This window comes from Sinocyclocheilus grahami, unplaced genomic scaffold (assembly GCF_001515645.1).
Source record: "Sinocyclocheilus grahami isolate Dianchi unplaced genomic scaffold, SAMN03320097.WGS_v1.1 scaffold318.1, whole genome shotgun sequence".
Lineage (NCBI taxonomy): Eukaryota > Metazoa > Chordata > Actinopteri > Cypriniformes > Cyprinidae > Sinocyclocheilus > Sinocyclocheilus grahami.
In genome coordinates this window covers 974,606-986,244 of record NW_015505497.1, presented here as the reverse complement: position 1 = coordinate 986,244, position 11,639 = coordinate 974,606, and the positions used below count along the sequence as shown (strand labels likewise).

General features: G+C 34.8%; 1 long non-coding RNA gene across 1 annotated transcript in view; it reads left to right on the top strand.

Moving 5' to 3' along the window:
- The first annotated feature begins 887 nt into the window (after nucleotides 1-887).
- The window catches only part of LOC107602083 (uncharacterized), a 22,283-nt gene continuing 11,531 nt past the window's right edge, over nucleotides 888-11,639 (top strand). Inside the window, exon 1 of the long non-coding RNA XR_001610994.1 lies at nucleotides 888-901. This is a non-coding gene — a long non-coding RNA (uncharacterized lncRNA). The remainder of the gene's footprint in view (nucleotides 902-11,639) is intronic.

The following is an 11,639-nucleotide window of genomic DNA, read 5'->3' as shown; positions in this document are numbered from 1 at the left end:
AATTAATTCAAGTAGCTAAATGTTATAATTAATTAATTCAAATAAATGTGATCTTACCGCACTATTTCATCTCTTTCTGATATGAAGTGGGCAGAATGTGGAGCTAACGAGCTGTAGCTTCGCGTCAGGTGGTTCTTGCCTTCACGTCGTGCATTAAAATCGTTCAATCTACAGCAAGCCGTGCATTATCGCTTATGTATTTGCTCTTTAGCAGCAGTTTTTTTACAGCAATATTTAAATGACACCCTGGTCATTCTTGGTGTACCCAAAATGGTCCCACACTATCGACAAGCGTTTCTCTGGTGGAAATAAAGCTTCGCTGTTTGGCCCCTCTGTCACAGTTAATCTAATATATGTAGTAGCCTCCATGCCTCTGATAAGCACGTCACCCTGGTCATTCTTGGTGTACCCAAAATGGTCCCACACTATCGACAAGCATTTCTCTGGTGAAATAAAGCTTCGCTGTTTGGTCCCTCTGTCAGTTCATCTAATGCATGTAGTAGTCTCCGTGCCTCTCACGTCATTTTAAGCTGGTGCACCGCTAGTGTAACTTTTTTCGTTTTGCGCAAGCTGCAACAGTTCCGTTCTGTGTAACAGAAACACTCGGTTTAGCGGAACCTTTACGATTAATTAACCGTCACGTTTTAAAGCGAGGTTAATCGCGAAACCGGTTAATCGCTGCATCCCTACATTCAACTGAGACTGCCTTGCTCTCAGTTGTTGAAGCCCTAGGACTAAGGCAAGAGTGGATTCCAAATCTTCAATACTTATCTTGCTGGATCTGTCCGCTGCTTTTGACATGGTTAACCACCAGATCCTCCTGTCAACCCTATTGGCAAAGGGCATCTCAGGAACCGCACTCCAGTGGTTTAAGTCTTACCTCTCAGATAGGTCCTTCAAGGTATCTTGGAGAGGTGAGGTGTCCAAGTCACAACATCTAACTACTGGGGTGCCTCAGGGCTCAGTTCTTGGACCACTTCTCTTCTCTGTCTACATGGCATCACTAGGTTCTGTCATTCAGAAACATGGCTTTTCATATCACTGCTATCCTGATGACACTCAACGCTACCTTTCATTCCATCCTGACGATCCTACAATAGCTGCTCGCATCTCAGCTTGTCTAACATACATTTCTTGCTGGATGAAGGACCATCACCTTCAACTCAACCTTGCCAAGACAGAACTACTTGTGGTTCCATCAAACCCATCATTTCATCACAATTTCACCATCAAATTAGGCACATCAACCATAACTGCTTCAAAAACAGCCAGAAACCTTGGAGTTATGATTGATGATCAGCTGACTTTCTCAGACCACATTCCTAAAACTGCTTGGTCCTGCAGATTTGCTTTATTCAACATCAAGAAGATCAGGCCCTTTCTTTCAGAACATGCTTCACAACTCCTTGTTCAAGCTCTTGTTCTGTCCAAGCTCTGGACTATTGCAATGCTCTCTTGGCAGTTCAATAAAACCTTTACAATTAATCCAGAATGCGGCAGCAAGATTCATTTTTAATGAGCCAAAAATAATGCATGTCACACCTCTGTTTATCAATTTGCACTGGCTACCAATAGCTGCTCGCATAAAATTCAAGGCATTAATGTTTGCCTACAAAACCCCCACTGGCTCTGCACCCCTTTACCTAAATTCATTACTTCAGACTTATGTGCCCTCTAGAAGCTTGCGTTCTGCAAGTGAACGTTGCTTTATTGTGCCATCCCAAAGAGGCACAAAATCACTTTCACAGACTTTTAAATGAAATGTTCCCTCCTGGTGGAATGACCTGCCCAACTCAATCCGAATAGCTGAGTCCTTAGCCATCTTCAAGAATCGGCTAAAAACACATCTCTTCCATCTTTTTTTGACCCTCTAACTCTCGCACTCTCCATTCTAACTCTATTTATAAAAAATAAAAAAAACTAACACTAGCAAATCTTTTTGTATTATCTGTTTTCTTTTTATTTATTATACAATTATCAAAAGCAAAAAAGGCCTCTAACACTAGTTTGCGCTATTCTTTTTCTATTCTATCTGTTTTTCTTTTTATTTATTATATCATTTAAAAAAAAAAACCTTGCTATGTGTACTGCGTTAATCTAACTGAGACTTGTTATACACTTGAATATAATTGCTCTTTTGTTGATTTTGATTGCTTCCATTGTCCTCATTTGTAAGTCGCTTTGGATAAAAGCGTCTGCTAAATGACTAAATGTAATAATAATTTATGCATTTAGCAGACGCTTTTATCCAAAGCGACTTAATGCATTCAGGCTATACATTTTTTACCAGTATGTGTGTTCCCTGGGAATCGAACCCACGACCTTTTGAGCTGTTTACGCAATGCTCTACCACTGAGCCACAGGAATATATTATGTAAACAAAAACGTTTTTGTATGTGATTAATTGCAATTAATCAATTGACAGCACTAGTAAAAAGCATCTCATCAATACTAATCTCTCCTTCTCAACATTCTCAATTGAACTCAAAAAATATACAAAATAGCAAAATCTCATGCTTGAAGATTTGTTCAGGCTACTATTTTTGGTAATCTTTTAGTCTACCAAAGATATCCTATTTTTGTCCTTTTTTTTAGCACTTGGTTCTATGAAAACCACTAGGGTATTAAAAAAAAAATATATATATTTTTCTCTTTTTTTGTTGTTGCGAAATTAGCTAAAAGTTTGCTAAATAATAAAAAGGCACACTACCATTCAAAACTATAGAAAAACAGACATATTATTACAATTTAAAAGGTCTGTTTTCTATCTTAAAATATTTTAAACTGTAATTTATTTCTGTAATGGCAAAGCTGAATTTTCAGCATCGTTACTTCAGTGTCACATGATCCTTCAGAAATCATTCTAATATGCGGATTTTCTGCTCAAGAAACATTTATATAATAGATAATTTAGGATTCCTTGATATATATATTAGTGCTATCAATTGTGATAATCGCATCCAAAATAAGTTTTTGTTTACAATAACGTGTGTATTTATAAATACAAACACATTCATGTTATATATTTAAGAAAAATATAGAATTTTTATATACTATATACTAAATATATACTGTGTGTGTGCATTTATATCTGCATAATAAATATACACAGTACACATACATATATTATGTAAACAAAACTTTTATTTTGGATGTGATTAATCGCTATATATATAATTTTATTTATTTATTTTTGAAAATCTTACTGACCCCACATTTTTTAACTCTCTTTCTGCTTTTTCTGCTACTGCGGCTGAATTGTTTTATGGGCAAATGTTGATGGGGAAAAAGTGTTTATCTGTGTTCCCACTCAGACAAATAGTTACTTCGTTTGTAGTTGAGTCCACCACATGATAACTGGAAATATTTCAAAATTTTTCCCCCTTCTCATTTATTTCCATGTCACAGTTGCAGTGTAGGTGATGTCCGTCAGATGTCCTTGAATCACATATTCCATGTGCATAGTATGTTACTACTTTGAGCATAGAAAGTGGAGGCGCTGTCTTGTTGCAAGATTAACATAAATGTATTCATGTACTGTATTAGGTGTGAATAACTTGCTGTTTATTCTAGTAATTACAGCTTCATGTATTATATTTGCAAATGTAATTCTCCTAGTATTTTTACAGTAAACTGTGTGACTAGTATTCAACTAAAACTGTTTTCAACATTCATATTAATAAGGTGGCAAATCGGCATATTTGAATGATTTCTGAAGAATCATGTGACACTGAAGACTGCACTGACGCTGAAAATTCAGCTTTGCATCACAGGAATAAATTACATTTTAAAACGTATCCAAAAAGAAAACGGTTAGTTTAAATCATAAATATATTTCACAATATTACAATTTCTACTGAATTTTTCTTGTTTCATAAACATAAAAAAAAAAAAACATAATTATTTCAAACTTTTCACTGCCAGTAGCTAGATATTTGGAATAATACTTTGACCCAGTCCTCATATTTGAAGTGCTTTTCACATTCCTAATGATATTACTATTAATGCAGATTTGTTTTGCTTTTTAGGCTTTGAATGAGCAGTGCTTGTTTGGACCTGCTGTCTTCTATAATAGGGACGACGAATGTGTGTTTGCTGAGAGCCGCCCACTTCTACTGAATCGCTCTCTCTCCCTGGCCCGGCCTCGTACCCATCCACTAATGTATCTGGCCTTTTCTAAACCTGCTCAAGGTCAGATCCAATGTTGATTGTAAAACGCTGCATCTGATGATTACTGGGGGATTAAAGGCGGGAGAAAATAGGCAGATGACGAGCGTTGCGATTGAGACGGGGGTGAAGCGGCACAAGTTATATGCCTTTGGAGCTGGCACATGCTCAGCTGTTGGAGACTGGACCGCTTTTCCAGCCAGTGTGTGAGTCATTCAGTAGAGATGCACCAGAAATAAACAGCCTCCCTGTTCTTCCTGGTTACAGGCCGGTTCCGCTCCCTCATGTGGTTTGTGTTCGGGTGCTGGTGGTCTGGTGGGGTCTGAGGGGGAAGCCTTGATGTGAAAAACAGAAGCACAGCAGCATTTTGGGGTTTGAAAGATGTCATATTTAGGCAGGGCAGCTGACCAATTTAATATCATGTGTTTGGACTGCTGAACTGAAAGTGTTCGCCATCCGTTTGAGGCCAAGAAATGTGTATTCAAGCCAAAAATAGTGCACACCAGACTGACCCTCTTTACTTTCTTAATATGCATTCCTGGTCTTATTGTGAACGATTGTGCATGTTATTCCACAGGGGAAAATATGTTTGTCTTCATAATCTTTCACTTGCTCCCCCTCTAAAAACAACTTTCCTTGTTGGCTGACTTTTTTGTACACCCACTTTACACAATCCAATTAATTTAAAGTCCTAGTCTAGATTTGAATACCCTTTTTTTTTTTTTTACTCAGAAATGTCATATTTTGTATCTTATTTTATTTTTAAGTTTAATTTTAATATAATTTTAGATTGTTATATAATTGATGTAGAATTGTTTAATATACAGTATGTATTACATAAATTATATTAAATATAACATTAATTTATATATAATTATTTATATTTTATATTATATAATTGATGTAATTTTGCTTATATATTACATATAAATATACAATTCTAATTAATACATACTATATATATTCAACAATTATACTTGTTTAATATACATTATGTATTATAGAATTTTATATATTATATTTAAAGGGGTTATATTATGCGATTTCAAGTTTTCCTTTCTCTTTGGAGTGTTACAAGCTAATTGTGCGATATGACCCCTTTAATTTATAATTGCTATTTTACACACACACACACACACACACACACATATATATATATATATATATATATATATACATATACATACATGGATACAAATTATTAATTCAATTTTAAATGTAAAATATTAAAATTACAGCAAACTATATTGTAATTATATACTTAAAATACATAGATTTTTATTTTCTCAATGTTTTCATTTTAATATATAAAATGTAACAATTTATTTTGTAATCAGTGTAATTTTACATTGTTATAAAAATTACACCAATAAATATAAGATATATATATATATATATAAATTTTTTTATTATGTGAATGTGTGTATAATATATTGAAGGAAAAATACAAAAATAAATAAATGTAACTTGATAGCCTAGATTTTAATATCATTATTTTGTTTTATGCCAAAGTCATTTCTAAAAGATTCTCACCATTTTCTTTTGTCACTTTTGAGGAACCAATTGTCTGCTGTGAAATGTCTCATTGAGAATGGCAAAACCGTTATTACAGAACAGATAATTGGTGGTTAATTGGTGTATAATTGCTGAAGTTCGTATTCTAGATGCCAGCGAGCAGCACAAGCGTGGCAGCCGTCCACGGGATTGTGGCGCCACTGCGTGACTGTGGTTAGACAGCCTGACCGCTCTGATTTCTCTGAGCCAGGATAACAATATTTCATATATATACTTACCATCGCGGTGGCACCCTTTAGAAAGACGTATTGTCTTGAGAACAATCGCCGCCCACTAGACTGCCGTCTTGCTGCGAGGAGCCAAAGGAGTGGGCTCTGTTTCACAAACTTTCTGCTATAGAAAAGGCAGCCGTCCCATCGGCAGAATAACAACACTCCCACTGGGGAAATGGGGCTTTTGGAGTGCAGTAACTCGCATGAACCCTGCCATGCTATTGTCTGCTAATCTGAAATGGCCAACGTGGAATCTGTTCCACGAAATCTACATTTTTGATGATGGAAATGTGGCTACTCTAGCTAAAATGGGTGTTTTAAAGACGATCAGAATTGTTTTGTTTTGACCTGGTGAATTGAATGTGAACACAATGACCCCAAAAGTACTTGGACACGTACACTACTGTTTAAAAGTTTGGTGTCCGTAAGAGTTTTTAAATATTTTGAAAGAAGACTCTTATGTTTACCATAACTGCATTTATTTGATAAAAAATCCAGTAAAAAAAGTAACATTGTGAAATATTTTTACGATTTAAAATAACTGTTTTCTGTTTGAATATATGTTAAAATGTAATTTGTTCCTATGATGCAAAGCTGAATTTTCAGCATCATTACTCCAGTCCTCAGTGTCACATGATCCTTCAGAAATCATTCTAATATGCTGATTTGATGCTCAAGAAAAAATTCTTATTATTATTAATGTTGAAAACAGTTGTGCTGTTTAATATTTTTGTGGAAAGCTTTATACTTTTTTTCTCAGGATTCTTTGAATAGAATGTTCAAATGTATGGAAACTTGGAATCCACCACGGGATAATAATAAAAAAAAAACGGTAGTCACAACTTTTTGATCTCACAATTCTGACATTTTTTCCCTCACAATATCAACCCAAAATTCTGTCTTTGATCGCAAATTAGTTTTCATCTCGCAATTCTGTTTTTGTTTTTTTTCGCCACTGAATAAAAAAAAGGAAATTTTTTTCTTGTCATTCAGTTTTTTTTTTCCTTGCAATTGCAAATTAACATATATTTTGCAAGGGAAAAATATCTGAATTGTAAGATGAAAAAGTCTTATCCTGTGGCGGAAACAAGCTTTAAAAAACAACAAATAAAAACATTTAAAAAAACAGCATTTATTTATTTATGTATGTAAGATTGTTATGTTATAAATGTATATCAATTTTATTTATTTTTTAATTTAATGCATCCTTGTTGAAAACTTTTGAACAGTTGTCGAAGTCGCATGTAAAAATGGTTATGCCATTGCATTAGATAACAAATTCATTTATTTTACATTTATTTTAAGTGAAATGTTTCACACAATACATTAAAGCATCACTATGTAACTTTTGGCGCTCTAGCAGTTAATAAACAGAACTGCACACATCCCGCGGAAGAACATTCCAACCGGAGCTACTTCTCTAACGCCCCATTCACACGGGGCGTCAGCGTCAATGAGTCTCGTTTACTTTTGAATGGATTGACGTCCAGCGTTGGCGAAATTAATTGTGGGTCCGTCGCGTCGCGTTGGGTCCGCTGCTCGCGGCAGAAGTTGAAAACTTTTCAACTTTTCAAGCACCAACGCAGGCGTCAGCCAATCAGATGACCTTATGCAAATACCCTAGCGCAGACGCTAGCCAATCGCGTTCATGCAACACCAGAAGACTAATGTGATTGGCTGTTGTCACTATGACAGTCGCGTCAGAACCAAGCTTCAGAAACGCCCTCCATCAAGCGTTTAACGCTGACGCCCCATGTGAATAAGTTTAGGTCTATGGCGATTCACGCAGGTATGTGTTACTCCTCAGCGGTGACGACCCGACCAAGCTACAATAGTCCAAATATAAGTACTAAGTATATAAGTGTACCGTAGTGATTCGGAAAAAGACAAAAACGCGGTTTGGAAGATGAATTCATGATGTACTCGCTCATTATATACATTTTGCAAATTTTGAACACAGAAAAAGTTACATAGTGCTGCTTTAATTTAACCAATGTTTAAAAAAAAAAGGTTTTGCTTTAGTGGAACTTTTGACCTGTTGCTTAACAGTCACTACGAAAATGCAAAAATTAGTTTTGCATTCCGCATTTCCTTGCAAATGCACTTGATTTGATATTTTATAACGCAATGACATTTATATGTTATATGGCTCAAGTGTCCAAATACTTTTTGGGGTCACTGTATATCACTCCAGTTTGACCTTTGACCTTGCATTGCTGAGTGATGTCAGTCATGCAGTCTTTCAGTAGAGGTCACCCTTTATTCAGATCCATGTGTCCCGCAGAACAAGGGTTCCACCATGTGAAGCGTGTTCACGATCGTGTCGTACAGGCCCTGGGTTGTGGTTTACGGCTTTGTCAAGATTTACAGATAAGACTTGGAATGCAAAGATCAGCTCACTGACGCAGCACTGGAAAAAAAATCTCCATTGCCCGAGGCTGTACATAAATTTCACATTTGTTACACTGCTCTCACAACACTGCTAACCATTCAGTTGTAAACAAAGGAGTAACTAACTCGCACCATAAGACGGCTCATAATTCTCTTCACACTCATGTGGCTGATTTGGTCATTTAGGGATCAACAAAGAATTAAGTGCTCTCTCTTTTGAGGAAAATGAACTCCAAACGGTCACAGACAGATTAATAAAGTGGCATAAAGACACAATAGTTTATTTAAGTAAAGTGCTAAGTGTAGAATCTCAATTTTATGGATCGAACTTAAGAATCACATTTGTATAGAGTGACTACAAACACTGACTATAGAGTTTTGTACTTGTCAGTGTGCAATGCAGAGTTTCAGGTTGAAGTTTTGTAAATGTGATGCTGTTTTGGATTTATGTATAATATACTGCAGTTTTATAAAAATTAGTGCTGTCAAGCGATTATTCGCATCCAAAATAAAAGTTTTTGTTTATAATAATATGTGTGTGTACTGTGTATATTTATTGTATATATCACATGCATGTAAATATTTAATAAAAATATGTAATGTTTATATATTAAATATATTTATATATGGTATAAATTATATGAATATAAATATATACATGTAAATATTTTCAAAATATATGCTGTATGTGTGTGTATTTATATATACATAATAAATATACATAATACACACCCATATATTATGTAAACAAAAACTTTTATTTTGTATGCGATTAATGGCGATTAATTGTTTGACAGCACTAATAAAAATATGGTTTTTATATTCATATAATTCTCACACACATAAATTATATCAATATAAAAGCTAAATTATAAATATATTAAATATAAAATGTATATTTTTAAATTCTAATATATAATGTTATATTTAATATATAAAAATATAATATATAGTATACTTTACATATTAAATAATTTCTAAATATATATTTATGTAATATAAAAATAATTCCATACCTATGTATATATATTTTTTCTCTGTATACTCTAATTTTATGTGTGCTTATTTTGCTTATATTGTCTCTCTCTATATATATTTTTTTAATTAATATATAATGTTATATTTAATAAACAATTTATGTATTTTATACAGTATTTATATATACCCTCCGTTCTTTATTCATCCATATCAATTGTATACAACAACAAATCTTGAAAGAAAAATACAATAATAAATATTAAATATATAAATCTCAGTTGGATGCTATCCCTCATTAAATTTCGCTCTGGGAGGGAACAGGACCTCTTCCCAAATTAACCAGCGCAGTCTGGAGCTGATGGGAAAAGCCATTATGCGACACAAACGGCATATAAAACGGCAAACTTCAATGTTCTTTGTAGCTCAGTAAGACATTACATTCCAAGAAATAATTATGCGAAATGGCTCAATTTAGAAGGATAATTACTTATTCTTTGACTTCCAATTTTAGAGCGGAACATGCAAAACAAAAGAAAATGCTGTACGTCAGGTTCGAAATGAAAATGTTCCATCTCAGATGAAAACCTTTCGGTGTCCGTCTCCCTTCATCCAACACATACTGTACAAACGTATTTGAATTATTCAAATCTTGCCCTTACGGTGACAGATATTTAAATAGTTAACAGTTAAATAGAAAACAAATATTGCATGCTGATGACAAAAAACGAATTCAGGCCAAGCTGATGACACAAGCTGATTATGATATGGTCACGCTTGGGTCTCAAAGCAAACAAAGCCGTTACTATAGCACATTCAAATAGTCTAATACAGGGCTGCCCAAACTCGGTCCTGGAGGGCCGGTGTCCTGCAGAGTTTAGCTCCAACTTGCCTCAACACACCTGCCTTTAAGTTTCTAGTATGCCTAGTAAGAGCTTGATTAGCTGGTTCAGGTGTGTTTAATTGGGGTTGGAGCTAAACTCTTTAGGACACCGGCCCTCCAGGACCGAGCTTGGACACTCCTGGTCTAATATGTCGAAAAACGTTACTGAATCTCTGTTGAGCTTATCTGTCTGAAGCAGTCTATTTGTTAACAATCTCTAGATGTGTCCAGGCTTTCTATCTGAATGCTCTGGCCGTCTGATGGCTGTCACTGAGGGCAAAACTTATCTATTGCAAACACTCAATACAGATAAAGTCAATCGTAAGCTGTCTGCTTCAAATCTGTGCACTAACTTTCTCACACTGTCAGATATGTGACGGGTTTCCCACAGGTTTGTTAGCCTTTGAGATGACACGAGTAAACTCAACTAACAACTGAAAGCCTCAAAACTTTTGGTTGGGTTGCTAAGCAACTAAAGATTGTTTAGCAACACGTGGAGCTGCAAACCTCGTTCTTCCATCGTTATGTTTGATTTTCCAATCCAACTTCATGACATGGGCATTATTTACCTCTTGAATATAGAGTACTGCAGCAGTGATGACACATTTTTGTAGGCCAAACCAGAAGTTCGCAAAACCCTGGTTTCCTCAACAAGAAAACAATAGGATTTTTCCACTGGCTTTTAGATTATTACAAGAAATAAGCTCTGTGACCGACAAAAGTTTATGATTCTTACATGTTTTGTTCATCATGGTAATGAACACACTTTTATGAATTCTGTAGACTATAGGCACTAATACGCTGTAGAAAATGATTTTTTTGATGTAAAGAAAATAAAGACTAAAGGGATACATTTTACAAAAATTTCACATTTAAAATGTAATGTATTGGTGTTGCTTTGAGTGAAAACTGTTTCAAAGTAAATCCTTGCAGCAATTTAGTTTTCAGTGTATTAGAGACTGAATATATGTTTGCTTTAGTTCATAATTCTGGACTTTTTGATTGTGTGATTTAAATCTAGAGGTTCCTTGGAATAAACAAGAACCTTTTTATATAGTAAATTCACCTTTATTCATATAGCGCTTTATACAATCGAGATTGTTTCAAAGGAGCTTCATAGTAATAAAGAGGAAAATGACAGAATCAATGATGCAAACTTCTTTAAATATGTAAGTAGGCGGCAAATGTGTCATTTTTCAACTCAAAGGAGTTTTGTCAGTGCAGTCAAATCCATAATAATACTGAATATTAAGTGTCTTTTAAAGCCCTTTATTGTGGTCAAGATGTTAAATGTGAATGCAGGAGGAAATAGTGCATTGTTAATGGCCTAATGTTTACAGATTTCTGTTAGGACCACTATCGTCAAGATGATTGACAATTAGCATACAGTTTGGATTGGCGGTATGGTTCTGTTCTGGGCAAGATAACCCCCCCCC